Here is an 18,910-nt window from a genome sequence, read left to right as displayed (position 1 = left end):
ACATACAAAATACGAATGACGTGAGGCTTTGAAAGTAGATTTCCCACTGTCACTATACTCGACCACAGTAGTACAATCACTGTGTCCTAGATGTACTGAACCATTCTTTCGGACACATAATTCGCCTTTCACTGGTAGGACTGTAATAGCAGGTAAATCTGGAGTAGTCTCGGACTGAACATTCAAAACCATGAAATTCGAGGAATAATTACCTAGATCATATACTTCATTTTCTAGATCTAACCCTGTTCTATGGGAAAGACCTTCCTTGTCTGGGAAACATGTTCTATTCAGAAGGGACATATCGTTTGAGGATGACGTTAACGTGGACCATGCTCCACATGAACCATTGTGTGAAAACGGATAGGGAAAGAGTGGCAGAACTCCCTTCGGTGTCTGGAAAGGGGGGAGTCGACCACACACCCAACAATTTGTGGCATTGCTAGTCTGGTGTGAATAGTGTAACATTCGGATAAAAGTATTGTTGCGCATGGCAAGACGATAGGATAACTCGTGAGGAGGTAGTTCACTAAATGTGTGCTCTACTGTAACATTAGAGGAAAAATGTACATGTGAAACGATAGGAGGAAAATATATATATAAAACATAACTTATGCCTGTAATCGTAAAACTCAGAAATAACATAATTAATAGAGTAAAAATGCATCGACTTCGAAGATTTTTCTGATAACGTATTCTCTTAGAGTTTCGACTAACTCTCTCACTACATGGGTCTATCTCATACATGTCAGGAACCTGTCTAACCGTTTCACCCGAGAGGGACTTAGACAATTAAACTGGCTGACTTACTAGACCTTAATTTTTCTTTATATTCCTGCTGTGGAGTTTTCTCTAACAGGGGAAGTTTAGAGTCAGTGTCTGGGCAGTCCTTGAGAACGGGGCAGTCCTTGAAAAAAGTCTTTGGACGGAGTCCATGGAATCGCTTCACGTGACTGGAATGCAACCAGCCTTTGCGGCCCTCCACCTTGATCGCAGTCCTTGTTGTCATCAGAACGAGCTTTGGTTCTTTCCAGCGGGGCTCCAGCGGACTTGAACGATCAAAGTTCCTAATCAGAACGAGGTCGCCTGGTATGACCTCGTGCGGTTTCACTTGAGTGTTGTCTGGAAAAGCAGCGGCAACCTGTGAACGACAAGAGAGTAGTGCAGACATCAAGGAAGCCAGGTAATCTGTCAGCATATTACTGTCAACATCAGTAATTGTACGTGGCCTAGGTGTACCCCACATGCTTGGGGGACGACCGAAAACTACCTCGAAAGGTGAGAGACCTGAACGGGAGTAGGCAACCATTCTCATGTAAAAAAGGGCGACTGGCAGTGCTACCATCCAATCTACACCTTTCTCTGCGCATACCTTGGCAATGCGGATTTTCAGGGTCTGATTATGTCTCTCTACGAGACCAGCTGCTTCAGGATGTCGTACACAGTGGAACTTCCACTGGTACCCTAACAGAAGGGATACTTGTTTCATGAGTTCGGATGAGAATGGCTGGCCGTTGTCTGAATACACGACCCTCGGTAATCCATAGCGAGGGAAATACTCACGAACCAACTGCCTGGCAGTGGTTGCGGCAGTGTAATCTGGGACTGGATATGCTTCTGTCCATCTGGACAAAGCGCATACAATTACGAGGACATACTTGAAACCTCGACATCGATCCATCTGAATATAATCCATCTGGAGGACTTCAAAAGGGTGGTCAGGAGGATGGAATCCACCTTGTTCCACCGGAACACCTTTACCTGGATTGAACTGACAACAGATCATACAGGTACGTACTTTCTGTTTGGCTGCTGCTCGTAAATGTTTGTTAAACCAAATATTCTGGATACTATCTAACATGGCTTTTTCTCCTAAGTGTGCTGGACTATGTGCAGTGTTAATAATGACTTGAACCATAGAGTCGGGGAGAAACCATGTGGCTTTTCCCTTCGTCAACCATACTTGATCTGTCTGGACCCCTCCTTGTTCAGACCATTTCTTGATTTCATCTGGGGTAGCATGTAACTGTATATCTAGTACGTCTTGTGTAGGGTCCTTAACTGTCATACAAGTAGTCTGATCTGGAATATCTGTCTTTGACTTGTTAACTGGAATGTCTGGAGTCTGAGCTGTAAGCTTGGCTGTTCGATCTGCTAGATCGTTACCTTGGGAAATGATGTCAGTGACTTTCGTATGTGCTTTACACTTCATGATAGCGATAGCTGTCGGTAAATGTATTGCATCTAACAGAGCTTGAATGAGGGGGCCATGCTGAATCTTGGTTCCATGAGAAGTCATGAAACCTCTCTCTTGCCAGAGTATTCCAAAGTCGTGTACGACTCCGAACGCATAACGTGAATCTGTGTATATGTTTACTTTCAGGTTCTTGGCTCGTATGCAGGCTTGGGTCAGAGCGACGAGCTCTGCTGCTTGAGCAGACAGGGTGTCAATACGATGTGTTTCTATAACTTCAGTTTCAGTAGTCACTGCATACGCGGCTACTAACTCTCCTGTACTTGTCCTCATACATGAACCATCCACATAAAGTGTCAGGTCGGGATCAGGTAATGCAATATCTGTCAGGTCTTGTCTTGGCTTTGTCATGGTGTTAACAACTTCCACACAATCATGTGTGGCAGTATTTGAAGTAACTGAGGGTAACAGTGTAGCGGGATTTAAGATGTTGCATCGTCTGATTTCTATGTGTGGCTGAAACAGTGTCAGTTCATAACCTGTTAAACGTGCAATTGTCAAGTGCTGAGTCTGTGTTCGGTTCAAAAGAACTTCCACGGAGTGTGGAACTTGTACTGTCAGGGAGTGTCCTAACACTATGGAATCACTTTGTCTGATAGCTAGAGCTGTGGCTGCAACTGACTTGAGGCACGCAGGCAGAGCCTGGGCCACCGGATCTAATGTGCTAGAAAAATAAGCACAGGGCTTGTATTGTCCCGCTTGATCTTGTGTGAGAACAGATAATGCTGTACCATCACGTTCAGTGACAAAAAGTATAAAAGGCTTACTGTAGTTTGGTGTCGCTAGAACAGGTGCTTGGCATAAAGCTTTCTTTAACTCATTGAAAACAAGTGTATGTTCTTGGGTCCAAGGGAGGACAGTCGATGTGGCTGCCTCCTGTGTCGTTAACTGTATCAGTGGCTTGGCTAGATATGCGTACTGAGGAATCCATTGTCTGCAGTAAGAAGTGAGGCCGATAAAAGCTCGTACCTCCTTCTGAGTCTTGGGCTGTGGAAGATGTGCTATTAACTGGATACGGTCTGGTGTCAACTGCCTACCCCTCTTGGACAGTAAGTGTCCAAGGTACACCACTTGCTGGACACAAAATTGCAGTTTCGAAGGGGACACCTTGTGCCCCATCTCGGCCAGGAAATACAAGACTGTAAGTGACGCACGTTCGCAGTCACGTTCAGAACGGGCTGTGATCAATAGATCATCGACATACTGTAGCAGGGCAGTGTCAGTCGGCATGTGAATACTGTCTAGTTGTCTTTTAAGCGCTTGACTATAAATGCTAGGACTTTCTGTGAAACCTTGAGGAGCTCGTGTAAATTTATAGCTTCTTCCATTTAAACAGAAACCGAAAAGGAATTGGCTGTCTGGATGAATGGGGACACTAAAAAATGCGTTCTTGAGATCAATAACAGTAAAGAACGTAGCTTCGGAATCAATGGCAGTCAATAGGGAAGAAATGTCTGGAACCACTGGGTTCTGGGGTATGATACATTTATTAAGTTCTCGAAGGTCAATCACTAATCGATAAACTGGAGGTGCATTGGGATCAGTACGTTTAAGAATCGGAATGATAGGAGAATTACATACATTGGAGTCAGTTTCTACAACCACTCCTTGAGCAATGAGCTCGTCAATAATTTTGGATAAGGCTGCTACAGCCTCAGGTGGCAATTTGTACTGTCGGATTCGTGGTAATACAACACCTTTCTTCAGAGTGACACGATAGGGTGTAATGTGCATACAACCTACATCAGTTGGACCTTGCGCCCATAAATGCTGTGGTACATTCAATAATCTTGGATCAAAATCACGCAATACATAATGACCTTTAAAATCACGTAAAAACAATCTCACACCTTCTGGGGAACAGCATATAACTGCTCCTAATTCTTTCAGGGTCTTAATACCTAGTAAATTTTCTGGACATGATTTCGTAAGTAACAAGTCTGTAGTTCGGGACAATGGACCAACTTCTAGGGAAACCGGTTTCGATATTTCATTAACAATAGGCTTTCCTGAAAATCCAAGGGAAACATTTCTAGAGCCTGAGAGTGGAGCCCCTGGAACCTCGTCATGACTGATGGTAGTCCTACTTGCCCCTGTATCAATCAGAAACTTTCTGTCTTTCCCTAATACTTGACTGTGTACATAGGGACCCTCTTGATCTACAGGAACCTCGATGAGAGGCAAGCCAACCTCCCTCTCTAGGCTGTATCATGAATACTGCTGATATTCTGGATATTCTGACTGTGCGTACTGGTACATCTGCTGTGTTACGTGTTGTGTGGCAGCTATAGGCTGCGGTACTGTAACTGTCTGTTGTGCGTTCTGCGGTGGCTGGGAATTCTGCGGAACATGTTCTTGTCTAGGAGGACGTGGTCTCTCTTTTGTCTTACCTGTAGCTATGTTGTGTTTCAGAACTGCACATTCGTTTATATAATGACCTGGCTGTTTACAGTAATTGCATGTCCCCTTAACGGGAGCTGTAGAATGACTAGTTTGATTCGGACCCCTCTTCTGACTGTCTTGTGGAACAGACTGTGCAACCAGTACTTTCATTTTCGTGTCTTTCATACGTCTCCTTTCATGTTCCTGCTCTTCCCTGATTCTGTTCTGGTGATACTGTAACATCTGGAGCATTTGAGACGGAGTATTAGCTTGCCAGGTACTTTCGACTTTCAGTACTCGGTTTTTAACTTGTGGTAAAGAATTCTCAACTAGTTTGGTAACAAAAAGATGTGGATACGATTCACTACTTGTTTTCAGGCCGCTATTTATAATGAAACATTTCTCAAATCTAGAATAAAAATCACTAGTGTCTTCGTCTTGTTTCTGTTTACAGGCTGAGATGGCATCCCAGTCTTCCTTTTTCGTGGCTAGTAATCTTGGCAAGACTTGTATTAACAACTCGGGCAATGCTTTAGCTTTTTCCCCAAGACTGGTACCTGGAACTCGTGTGTTATCTTCAGTCTCTAATGCGGTCCAATCTATCTTTTTCTCTCCCACCTCCCATTCTTTTTCTTTGAGTTTTTCATATATGCCCGCAGGCAACAGGACCTTTAACATTTTAATGATATCGGGATACGTGTATTCTCCCATACGGAGCATGTCCTTTAATTCTCGATGGAACCCTGCTGGATCTTTATCGTGACAGGGCACTAACTTTTTCATTTCTAGTAGTTCTATTTTCGTGATAGGGGTGTAAACAAATACTCGTTCGAGCTCACCCCCCGTTCCCTTAACTGGATGTACTTCTCGCAACGGATTCTGTCTGTCTATGTAGAATGATTTTCTTACTGGGGGTGGAACAGGAACAAAATGTGGATTCAGGAACGTTCTGTATTTGTGGCGCTGTTCTAAAATAACACTAATTAAATCGGTACCTAGACCTTTCCATCTGTTTAGGAGTAACTCGTTCAGTACATCATGTAAAGGACCTGGATCAGAATGCTGATCCTCATACAGTGTGATGAGGTGCTGGATCATATACATACCCACCAGTCGCTGATCGGCTGGGGGCAGCTTCAGAAACGTTTGGGCCACTATTTCGTCTGGAAACGTGGCAGAATCACTAACCCATCGGACTGCTGATCGGGCTAGTTCTTGTTCATGCATGGTACTAAGCTCACTATAGCCTATTCGTAATTTCAGAACTTTATCTGTAGCCTGGAATACTTGTTCAAGAGAACACTGTTCTGGTACGGGAGGAGAAAAAGCTTTCTTGTAATCTAGACGTGAATGTCTGTTAGAAAATCTAGTTCTACCTACATACGCTATTCTGCTGGGATTCTCGCTGTCTACCTCTTCGTTTGAAGAGTCATCTTCTTTCTCGGTTGCTCTTTTTGCTTCCTCCTTCTGGTGTATACTTATAATTTCCTTACGAATTTTCCTGTACATACTTTCTATACTACCTTGTGTCTTGTGTTTTCCCTCGGCTATGTTGTCACTCCACCTAGTCAGGGCTTTCATCTCGTCTTTGTCTTTATCAGGATAATCTTGTTCTCTTATTAAACAATTTATCAGAAATTGCAAAATCATGCCTTGAATCTCGACTTTCCTGTGTGCCATAGCTTTGTGAATACTTCCGGGATTCTCCCCTGTACGGATAAAATGATATATTCTGTCTAGATGTTCCTTCATCTCGGGCAGGGTGGCCAAAAAGTTGGCAACTCGCCTTAAACGTACTGAATATAATATCATGTGATCTTCGCCTGGAACTGAATCATATATGCAGTCAGTTAGGTGTCGCTTGAGGTCTGCGTACGTAGTCACTTTTGGCGTGTGCTGTAACGCTGCGTCTCTCAGCGTCAGTCGTTTTACTTGAGGCGGGGTGGTAGGAGCACCTCCCCCCGCTCTTCCTGAACTAGAATCGTCTGTTAATACTGTACGTGCTGGTAAAGTGACTGGCAGAACGGGCACACGTAATGTGGGCTGGTCCGGGGGTACTGGCACATTAACGGGGTCCCCGGGACCAGTGGCTGGAGGAACAGGAATTACATTATTAACAGGGTGCTGAGGGTGAGCAGGCGGAATAGAATTTGCATATTCTGGGACTGTATCGTCCAAATAGGACGAAAGGAAAATTTCAGCTGCAGTCGGTTTATGACGTAGCTTAGTCGGGACCAATGGTGGCGGTAAATTACAGGATACTTCCGGGGTTGCCTTCGGCAAGCCCTCGGCAAGAAGAGGGTACATACCTTTAATAAGGGCATTTCTCTGTCTGTCTGACTGTTCTGCTCTAACTCGTTCACCTTCTTCTAGAAGTTCCCTTTCTTGGGCTTTTTCTGAGGATTCTCTACTTAATTCTGCTTTTCTGAATTCTTTTTCTGTTCTTTTATGAGGTTCTTTGCGCCATAATTCTATGGCGTCTTTCTGGGATTGTCTGGCTTTCTTTTTCCATAATGCTTCTTCTACTCTCATGATGCACTCGGCATCCCATGTTCCTGATACAGGCCATCTATATTTCTCTTCAAGATTCTTTGTATAATCCACCCATAAGTCTAGATATAATATGGCATCTAAGCCATGCTTGTGATACATAAAGTGTCCAGGACTGTCCCTAGGAGGGACAGGAACTGCTTCTTCGAGTAACCCTTTTCTGGTTTTTATCTGACGTAACTTTGAAAACAGAGGCATATTTGAGTCGTACTTGAATTAAACACAATACACAATAATCACAGTAATGAAATGGCAAACAAATCACTCATACCACGACATAGAAATACATTAATAACAGTTCGAACAGAATACGACCTAATACACTGAAAAACATAACACTTGAATTTCTCGAGAAACGGACTTACTAGAATTACTGGATGCACTGCTAAAACAGTACAGAACATACCGGTCTCATAAAGAGACACGTCATACCGTATCCACCTAGATGGACACGTCGGACTGGATCTGCGTACCCAAACCCATCGGACCGGAGACAAACTAATGACCCCGACTAGATACTCCCCCAGCAACGGTACTCACCGGGAAGCAAAACTTGAAGGCCTCGGACTGGACTGGACTGCTACGACGTCTGGTTACTATGCATGCGCTTCGAACTTCGGGCTTCAGAAACAGGTGGGCCTCCGGATACCTCGGACCTTGCTCTCTCGGCTTGGGCTCTGGTCGGGACGAACCGCATTCCTCACCGCCTCGTCTGGATGCCGGACCGCAGTCTCCGTCTCCTCCGTGGGCCTGAGGGAGACTTGATGAAGCAAAAATATCTGCGCGTGCACGGTAGAGTTCCGTCACGGCTGTAGAAGGGTCAGGGGGCCTGCGTTACATCGCCGGCGCGTGGGGAAGGGGCTCGTCCCTATTCGGGCGCCATTATGTGGTAAATAAATAATTAATTACCGGTACTATTTTTCTATGCATAAAATAAAACAGATAGCTCAATAAATAAGAGGCAGGATCCGGGGTATCTGAGTCGAACAGGCTTTAATCAGGCATAAGGGAAGGGACAGGATCGGAACAGCCTGAAATAGAATGGCATGGAATGGCAGCTGCAACGTCTCATTAACAGTACATAGTATATATAGGAAAACATTACAATTGCATTGAATACAGTAGGCGTAACAAGTGACAAACGTAAGATAAGAACAAATGGGCGTACAAAGAAGGCGTGTACGTAGACATGTGATGAAGACGTCACAGAAGTGTCATAAATGGGTGGATACATGGAGGGGGCTACCTGGGTAGCTGGAACCTTTAACCTAGTGGTGCGCGCAAACGGGCCATGACGTGTAACTAGGGAGAGCTGGGGGCTCTGACTACTGCACTAGAAGAGGAGACTAAAGTCTGAGATGTCAGGACGACATGTACCTATAGCATATCTGGTATCTTGTGTTTGGAGTACATGTTGATAGAATCTAAATGTCATCAGGGTAAAGGCTACTTGACACTAAGGCTGGTGCATGCATATATTCTCCGTGTATTGCGTGTGCTATGAATCTTCTATGGATATTAATTCAGTAATTCACTTGCATGGAGACAGAAAGACTCGACTATAGCTGAAGATGTTTATGCGGTTCGTTAGCTTAGGAATGTGAAGACGGAGAGCTGAACTGATAACTGTAAGCATAACATATTCTTGGCAGACAGGCAGGCAGGCCAGGCCGGGCATCGCACTGCTCGGCAGGAAGTAAGCGAAGGGTCAGGGATGCGGGAGGGGCTGCATCGCTCCTCGGAGTGGGTTCAGGAGACTGGAGCTTGAATCTGGTGTTCAGGCCCTTTGAGGCCTAGTAACGGGGAATTAACGTGGCATAATATAAAACGTTGGCAACATAGGCCTAATACTCGTTGCTTTCACGAGGACTGGATAACTGGCATACTAACATTGGACACAACTATAATCGCGTCTTTATTCGATCATAAGGGGATATATGCATATCGATCATGCACATATAACATAGGATGGGGAACACGTAGGCACACATGACAAGGCAAAATTCAATTTTCCTCACTTTCCTCCCCGCAGAACGCTTCGCCATTCGATTGATTGTACTGCCTTGATTATTTGTTCTTGTTTATGTTGTTAAAAGTTTCAATAAAAAGAAATACAAAACAAAATGTAATTTCACAATGTCACCAAAGGTGTTTCTGTGTGCCTAATGTTATGTTATGTTATGTTATGTTATTTTAATTTGTAGTGCGCATGGATACTCACAAGTGTCCCGGCGCGAAACCAACAAAGGGGGAAGTGTCTGTTAGGTGAAGAAATGCGTTTTCAAATGTTTCTTGAATACCACCGGGTCCTGAATATTGCGTAGGACAAGGGGCAGAGCTTTCCAGGCTAGGGTAGCCTTCCTTGTCAATGAATTACCTCCAAGGCTCTGGTATTCAAATCGAGGAACCTGCGCAAAGTGGAGGAACGTGGAGCGCAGCTGTCTATGTGGAACAAAGAAAGAAAAACGTTTTTGTAGGTATAGTGGGCCAAGCCCATGCAGCGCACTGTTAGCCACCACCAATGATTTAAACGTAACCCGCTCCGCAAAGGGGAACCAATGCAATGATTGCAGATGGTGTCGCACACTGCTCTTGGCAGAGATACCCAGAAGCAGCCTGGCCGTCGCGTTTTGGACTACCTGCAGCTATTTCAGCAGGTAGCCAGGAGTGCCGATGTATAGGACAAAATGAGTGCACAGGTCACCCTTTCTCTCACTGCCTGGGGAAGAAGAAGGAAAAACTTACAAAGAATTTTGAGGAGACCAAAACAATTTCTGGCTAGCTTCTTAATATGGTATAAGAAAGAAAGGCTGTCATCAAACCATACCCCCAAATTCTTGGCAGGTTTCCCTAGAGAGGTTGGTACGGGGAGCTCAGGTGGCCAAAGAAATTCTCGGAAGTTAGGAGAAAATTTTCCGAAGAGGAGGATTTCGGATTTCTCCTCATTGCACTTCTGCTGCGCAGCTGCTAACCATTTAAAAATGGATGAGAGGCAGTGATGAACCGAAGAGACCGACTCATCGTTATTATCCCAAGTGAATAACAGCTGGGTGTCATCAGCGTAGGCTAGGCCATCACCTTGGGTCCTAGCTCTCTGCCAAGTAGACTAAGGGTGTAAAATAAATATTAAAAAGAAGGGGGCTGAGACAAGACTCCTGGGGCACTCCAGTGATCACAAACTGTGTAGAAGAGGAACATGGGGGCATCCAGATCTGTTGGGCCTGATCTAAGAAGGATATGAACCAGTTCCAGGCAGTACCGAACACACCTATCCTGGCGACTCGTGAGAGCAGAAGAGAGTGCAGGACCGTGTCGAACACCACCGAGAGGTCCAACAGGATCAGTGCTGCCCTCCAGCCGGTGTCCAGTCACTCCCGAATGGCCTCCTCGACCACCACCAGGATCGAGTCAGTGCTATGGGCAACCCGGAACCCCGATTGTGCAGGGTGCAAAATACCCTCCCTCTCAATGAACTCGGTGAGATGATTATTGACAACCTTCTCACATACTTTAGCCAACCCCGGCAAGAGGGAAATGGGTCGATAGTTTCCCGAATTGAGAGGATCAAGTGAAGTTGTTTTTTTATAAGCGGCAGAATCTTGGCCTGCTTCCAGGCCGCTGGAACACTGGCTGGCTGGAGAGATAAGTTAACAATGCTATTCACCTCTGCATTGGTAGTTTCTGCTGCTGTGGCAAGCTGTCTAGCAGGACAAGGATCAGAGGGTGAGCCATATTTTAAGCTCCTTATGATTTTGAGAGAGTCCTGCAGGTCCACCCTCTTAAACACATCCAGGCAGTGTTCAGCTCTGGGAATTGGAGGCAGGACAGATACCACTGTCTCATTATCACTGTGTGAAAAGGCCGCCTGAATAGTATGGATCTTATCCAGAAAGAAATTCAATAGAGTATCGCACCAGGTGTCTGGGGGTAATAACACACTAGCTTGAGCCGAGGGAGACGTGAAGCTCTGAACAATCGAAAAAATGTCTTTTTAGCAGTCAATTCGACTAGAATAGATTTGCCTTTTGGCAGCCGCTATGGCTTCATAGTAGACTTTCTGATTGATTCTTAGCTTCAGCTTAGTAGCTGAACAGTAGTCACTGCGGCGCCATGCTCGCTCAAGAATCTTACATTCGTGTTTAAGTATTTTAAGCTCGGGCTGAACCAGGGTTTGAAAGGAGATTCCTTGGACAGCCTAGAAGGGCACTGTGGAGTAAGTGTGGTAACTGCCTTGGAGATCCAACTGGTATAACCATCGAGGCATTCTGCAAGGCCACCTGATGAAATTGGTCTAGTAGTCTCCAAAGCTAGCTTGACCGCACCTGGGGCAATTCTGTTAAAGGCAGCTTTGCAAAAAGATCGTGCTACAGGTTCAGCATTCTTCGCGTCCCATGAAAAATATATAATAAAATGATCCGACCAAGAGACAGGACATGGGTCTCTGATCGAAATAGGAATGTTACTACAAATGGGGCCCAGTAAATGGCCAGCCTGATGGGCATAACCGCTGGACCATTTGGGCCAGATGGAGGGCATCCAGGAATTTGCACAAATTCTTGGTTTCAGCGTGATCAAGATGAATATTGAGATGCCCGAATAAAATGTAATGAGAGAATCTCAATTCCCTAGACACAATGGCATCCCCACAGGCCTGGTTGAAGCAACTCTCCGGACCGGGGGCCTATAGATCAGCGAGTCACCCACAGAAAAGTGGTCTGAGAAACGAATACTAAAGTCAAGAACCCCTCCACTTCCCCATAAGGTAACATCCCCCCAGGTAGATTCCACTTGTTCTTATAGAAGATGGCCACCCGCCGCCCCTTCCTTCTGGGCAGTCTGCTCTAATAATCCTATATCCCTCGGGCATGGCAAGGGTAACAACGGGGTCTGACGAGGAATCTAGCCAGGTCTCCATCAAGAACAGTAGATCAAGGGATCCATCATCAAGGAGATCAAATACCTCCAGGTGGTGCTTCCTAAGGGAGCGAACATTGATCAAGGCTGAAGCAATGGGGGAACCCTAAGAGGTCTATTAGGGGGTAGGCTTACTTGCTCCTCAACAACAGGTCCCAGGCCCAACCGAAAATCACAGGTCTGGCACACATTTTTGCTGTAGACATTCACACGTGTACATAAATTCATGCACAGTATTTACTAGTGTGTGTATGTAATAAATGCACTTTTCCTTTTATAAAGAAGAAAAAGCACTTACTTGACAATCATTTATTGAGTGTTATTATTGCGTGCCAGCAAATGGTGATTACTAGACCACATCACCTTCCCCTCAGTAGGCCTTGTATTGCTCTGCCTTGCTACCCTGAGGGAGTCAAATGCTACAATGGGCTGCTTGCTTCCCAGTAAAGGGAAATTGTGGACCTATTACTTGCTCAGTCCTCACATCACATCCTGCACAACTAATAACCCAATATTTTACACTTAGCATATTCGTTTGATAGCAATTTTACAAAATATAGGCAGCATATTGCATGAGGAGCAGGCTCAAGACTGATTTGCATATGGCTGGGTCCAAAATAGGGTGGCATAATGAGCAAAAGAACGATGGATTAAACACTGTTCTTTTAACTGGGGGTGAGTGGTTGAAAGGTGTTAGCACTCCATCCCTAATCTTGTTGTGTTTGCTATGTTTGCACTAAGTGGGCAAGGGTATGCCCAGGTTGGGTCCCTTGCTTGCTGTGCCACTGGATTCAAAGTAGCCTGGCTGATGAAGGGTGATGCCCTGAAACCAGTCCCAGGATGCTTGTTTCCGGGCCAGGGATGACCTCGCCTGGCAGTTCGGGCTTGACTGGGTCAAGACTGCTTTGCCTATTGCTGTTGTCCAAACTGGAGCAGCATCGTGAGCAGAACAATGATGGATTGAACCCAGATGTCTTGAATGGGGGTGAGTGGTTGAAAAGTTTCAGCACTCCATCCATCATTTTGTTGTGTTGGCTTTGTTTGCCCTAAGTGGCCAAGGGTATCCCCAGACTTGGGTCCACTGCTCCATGTGCTACTGTATTCAAGCTATGCAAGGTAACAGGGGGTTGATTCTATTTAGGGAATCAGAGGCAGGAATCAAAGTAATATTGTAAAATGAACAAAGCCTCTGACACCATGGATCACACAAGTTATTTTCTATTCACGTCCTATTTATTGACAGTGAATGCTCTTGTTTTTTAGCACATTTTTAAAAAAGGTTCAAATGGGTACACATTGGGTGTGAACAACTCAATTTTGATTGTCTCCTTACATCAAAAAATACATTCGATATTGGCAAAAATAGCTTACTGGCTATTAAATTTGATCAACGTGAAACAAACACAGTGACAAAATTGGTGGAAAAACTTAATAAATTCAAATATAAACAATCCACAAATAAAAGAAAGAAAGGTGAGTTCATGTATCAACAGTATCTTATTTACAAATGGTATTTCAAGGGTCCTACTGTAAATCTAAAGGAGATTATATTGATATCCCATGGGGATGTTATTGGTTTGTCCCTCAGTGGGGAAAGTTAATTGTCCTGTGGCGTGCCAGGGAAAGTCATATATTCCAAAAGTTATTTAATGCCTAATGGTGAGATGCATCTCTCACTATATGTCCCAATGGTTTGGTTGGATCATATGGCATATATTCCTCCTGGCACCAAAGTTGAGCCTACGCGTTTCGACCTTAGAGAACATCTTGACAGGAAGGGAACTTTATAAAGGTCTTCATCAGGGCTCTTAGTAGGTGATGAGGAGCATCGAGTTGCACCCAAGGGTGGGAAAAGTCAATACTGCATCCGATGAGTACAGTTGGCTTACAGAAGGCGAGAAGATGGTTCCTCACACGTCAGTGTGGTGAAGCTGTATGACTGCAGTCTTTTTTTGTTTATTTTGTGCTGCAGTTGTCTGAAGAGTTCTTTATCAGCGCTACAGCGTCGTTGTTGCGGGACGATTTCTCCGCAATATGAAGGAGCAGGGGTACATCACATTCCCGGCGCTACCTTCCTCTGGCGTGTTGCTTCTTTCTCGGCTCACGTTGGAGGAGTTTTTTCTCCTCCAACGTGAGCCGAGAAAGAAGCGGAGAATAAGAATGACGTGAAGCTTTGAAAATAGATTTCCCACTGTCACTATACTTGACAATAGTAGTACAATCACTATGTCCTACATGTACGGAACCATTATTTCTGACACATAATTCACCTTTGACTGGTAGTACTGAAATAGCAGGTAAGTCTGGAGTAGTATCAGACTGAACATTCAGGACCATGAAATTCGAAGAATAATTACCTAAATTATAAACTTCATTCTCTAGATCTAACCCTGTTCTGTGGGGAAGACCTTGCTTGTCTGGGAAACATGTACTGTTAAGAAAGGACATATCTGTTGAGGATGACGTTAACGTGGACCATGCTCCACACGAACCATTATGTGAAAATGGATAAGGAAAGAGTGGCAGAACTCCCTTCGGTGTCTGGAAAGGGGGGAGTCGACCACACACCCAACAATTAGTGGCATTGCTGGTCTGGTGTGAATAATGTAACATGCGGATAAAGGAATTGTTACGCATAGCGAGGCGGTAAGAGAGTTCATGAGGCGGCAGATCACTAAACGTGTGCTCTACTGTAACATTAGAAGACTTATTTACATGAGAAACTGGAAAATACAGATAAAATGCATAACTGGTGCAGGAAATCATAATGCTGAGAAATAATATGAAACTTAGAAAAACGATACATCGGATTGAGTTTTGACTAACTCTCTCACTATGGGGGTCTATTTTATACATGTCAGAAACCGGTCTAACCGTTTCACCTAGGGGAGGACTTAGACAATCAAACTGGCTGACTTATTTTACTAGACCTTAATTTGAGCTTATACTCCTGTTGCGGAGTTGTCTCTAACAGGGAGGGTGCAGTAACATTGTCTTTAGACATACTAGAGATGGACACAACTGTAATTGCGTCATTAATCGAACATGGGGAATACATATGCATATTAATCATGCACAGATAACATATGATGGAGGACGCGTAGGGACACAGAACATGGCAAAATTTACTTTTCCACAACAGTCCTTAAGAATAGTACTTTGGCAGTCTTTAGAATCCTCGGAAATGTTCTTTGAGACAGGTGCCAGTCCATAAAATTTTTTAATATGCGAAAGATGCACCCAGCCTTTGCGTCCCTCCAACTTCACGGCTGTACGGGTGGCGAGGAGGACCTGTCGGGGCTCCTTCCAGCGAGGCTCCAGCGGACTTGAGCGATCGAAATTTCGCACTAGGACCATGGATCCGGGAACGATTTCATGCGGTGCCACCTCGGTATTGTCTGGAAATGCGGCGGCAACCTGTGAACGACAAGAGTTGAGGGCAGACATCAAGGAAGCTAGGTAATCTGTCAGCATATTACTTGAAACATCGGTAATACTTCGAGGTCTAGGTGTACCCCACATGTTAGGGGGGCCGCCGAAAACGACCTCATACGGGGACAGACCTGATCTGGAATGTGCGACCATGCGCATATAGAACAAAGCGACTGGCAGAGCTACTAGCCAGTCTACACCTTTCTCTTGACAAACTTTTGCAATGCGGATTTTCAGGGTCTGGTTATGTCTCTCTACGAGACCGGCTGCTTCAGGATGGCGTACACAATGGAACTTCCACTGGTACCCTAACAACAGGGAAACATGCTTCATGAGTTCAGATGAGAATGGCTGGCCGTTGTCAGAATACACGACTCTAGGGAGTCCGTAACGGGGGAAGAACTCACGAACCAACTGCTTGGCAGTGGTCGCGGCTGTGTAATCTGGGACTGGATATGCTTCTGTCCACCTGGACAAAGCGCATACAACTACAAGGACATACTTGAAACCTCGACATCGCTCCATCTGAATGTAATCCATCTGGAGGACTTCAAAAGGGTGGTCAGGGGGCTGGAATCCACCTTGTTCCACCGGGACACTTTTACCTGGATTAAACTGGCAACATATCATACAGGTACGGACTTTCTGCTTGGCTGCAGCTCGTAAATGCTTGTTGAACCAAATATTCTGGATACTGTCTAACATAGCTTTTTCTCCTAAATGTGCTGGACTATGTGCGGTATTAACAATAACTTGAACCATAGAGTCGGGGAGAAACCATGTGGCTCTACCCTTCGTTACCCATCCCTGATCTGTCTGGACCCCTCCTTGTTCGGACCATTTCTTGACTTCATCGGGAGTAGCATGTAACTGGATATCTATGACATCTTGAGTAGGGTCCTTAACTGTCATACATGTAGTCAGATCTGGAGTGTATGTCGGTGTCTTATTAACTGGAATGTCTGGTGTCTGTGCTGTAAGCTTGGCTGTGCGATCTGCTAGATCATTACCTTGAGAAATAGTGTCAGTAACTTTCGTATGTGCTTTGCATTTCATGATAGCAATGGATGTCGGTAAATGTATAGCATCTAACAGAGCTTGAATAAGGAGACCATGCTGGATCTTGGTTCCATGAGAAGTCATGAAACCTCTCTCCTGCCAGAGCACTCCGAAGTCGTGTACGACTCCAAATGCATAACGTGAATCTGTGTAAACATTAACTTTCCGGCTCTTAGCGTGTATGCAGGCTTGCGTCAGAGCAACTAGCTCTGCTGCTTGAGCAGACAGGGTGTCAATACGGTGTGTTTCAATAACTTCAGTGTCAGTAGTCACTGCATACGCAGCTACTAGTTCTCCTGTACTAGTTCTCATGCATGAACCATCCACATAAAGTGTCAGGTCGGGATCTGGTAATGGAATATCTGTCAGATCTTGTCTTGGCTTGGTCATGATGTTAACTACTTCCACACAATCGTGTGTGGCAGAATTCGAAGTAACTGATGGTAACAGTGTAGCAGGATTTAAAACGTTGCAGCGTCTGATTTCTATGTGTGGCTGAAACAGTGTCAATTCATAACCTGTTAAACGTGCAATTGTCAAGTGCTGAGTTTGTGTTCGGTTTAAAAGAACTTCCACGGAGTGTGGGACTTGTACTGTCAGGGAGTGTCCTAATACTATGGAATCACTTTGTCTGATAGCTAGTGCTGTGGCTGCAACTGACTTGAGGCACGCAGGCAGAGCCTGGGCTACAGGATCTAATGTGCTCGAAAAATAAGCACAAGGCTTGTATTGTCCTGCTTGATCTTGTGTGAGAACAGATAATGCTGTACCTTCACGTTCTGTGACAAAAAGTGTAAAAGGCTTACTGTAGTTCGGTGTAGCTAGAACTGGAGCTTGGCATAGGGCTTTCTTTAACTCATTAAAACTAAGTGTATGTTCAGATGTCCAAGGGAGAACAGTCGATACGGCTGCCTCCTGTGTCGTTAACTGTATCAGTGGCTTGGCTAGAAATGCATACTGAGGAATCCATTGTCTGCAATAAGAAGTAAGGCCGATAAAAGCACGTACCTCCTTCTGGGTCTTGGGCTGAGGAAGACTCGCTATTAACTGGATACGGTCAGGTGTCAACTGCCTACCCCTCTTGGACAGTAAGTGTCCTAAGTAGACCACTTGCTGGACACAGAATTGAAGCTTCGAAGGGGACACCTTGTGCTCCATCTCGGCTAGGAAATACAAGACTGTAAGGGATGCTTGCTCGCAAGCATGTTCAGAACGGGCTGTGATCAGTAGATCATCGACATACTGGAGCAGGGCAGTGTCAGTTGGCATGTGAATATTGTCTAGTTGTCTCTTAAGTGCTTGACTATAAATACTAGGACTTTCTGTGAAACCTTGAGGAGCGCGTGTGAACATATAGCTCCTTCCATTTAAACAAAATCCGAAAAGAAACTGGCTGTCTGGATGAATGGGGACACTGAAAAACGCGTTCTTGAGGTCTATGACAGTGAAAAATGTGGCTTCGGAATCAATGGCTGTCAATAGGGAAGAAATATCTGGGACAACTGGGTACTGGGGAATAATACATTTATTAAGTTCTCGGAGGTCAATCACTAATCGATATACTGGAGGTGCATTTGGATCAGTACGTTTCATGACTGGAATGATCGGAGAATTACATACATTGGAGTCAGTTTCTACCACTACTCCTTGAGTGATGAGCTCGTCAATAATTTTGGATAAGGCTGCTACAGCCTCAGGTGGCAATCTGTACTGTCTGATTCGTGGTAACACTACACCTGGCTTGAGAGTCACACGATGGGGTGTGATTTGCATATAACCAACATCAGTTGGACCTTGCGCCCATAGATGCTGCGGGACATTGGACAATCTCGGATCAAAATCTCGTAATACATAGTGACCCTTAAAGTCACGTAGGAACAATCGTATTCCCTCTGGGGAACAGCATATAACTGCACCTAATTCTTTCAGTGTTTTAATGCCTAATAAATTTTCTGGACATGACTTAGTAAGTAACAGATCAGTAGTGCGGGACAATGGACCTACTTCTAGAGTAACTGGCTTTGATATTTCATTTACGATAGGTTTTCCTGAAAATCCAAGGGAAACATTTCTAGAGCCTGAGAGCGGAGCCCCTGGAACTTCGGCGTGACTGATGGTGGTCCTACTTGCCCCTGTATCAATCAGAAACTTTCTGTCTTTCCCTAATACTTGACTATGAACATAGGGACCTTCTTGATCTACAGGTATCTCGATGAGAGGCAAGCCTACCTCCCTCTCTAGGCTGTTTCATGAATATGGCTGATACTCTGGATACTCGGACTGTGCATACTGATACATCTGCTGTGTAACATGCTGTGT

The 18,910-nt window shown here is 44.8% G+C and overlaps 1 protein-coding gene across 2 annotated transcripts in view; it reads right to left on the bottom strand.

Annotated features, from left to right (window-relative positions):
- LOC144767584 (BOLA class I histocompatibility antigen, alpha chain BL3-7-like) overlaps positions 1-18,910 on the bottom strand; it is a 346,774-nt gene that overhangs the window by 314,424 nt on the left and 13,440 nt on the right. The window lies entirely within an intron of this gene.

This window comes from Lissotriton helveticus, chromosome 7 (assembly GCF_964261635.1).
Source record: "Lissotriton helveticus chromosome 7, aLisHel1.1, whole genome shotgun sequence".
NCBI lineage: Eukaryota > Metazoa > Chordata > Amphibia > Caudata > Salamandridae > Lissotriton > Lissotriton helveticus.
The sequence above is the reverse complement of the archived record's forward strand: the minus strand, read 5'-3'. Positions and strand labels throughout refer to the sequence as shown.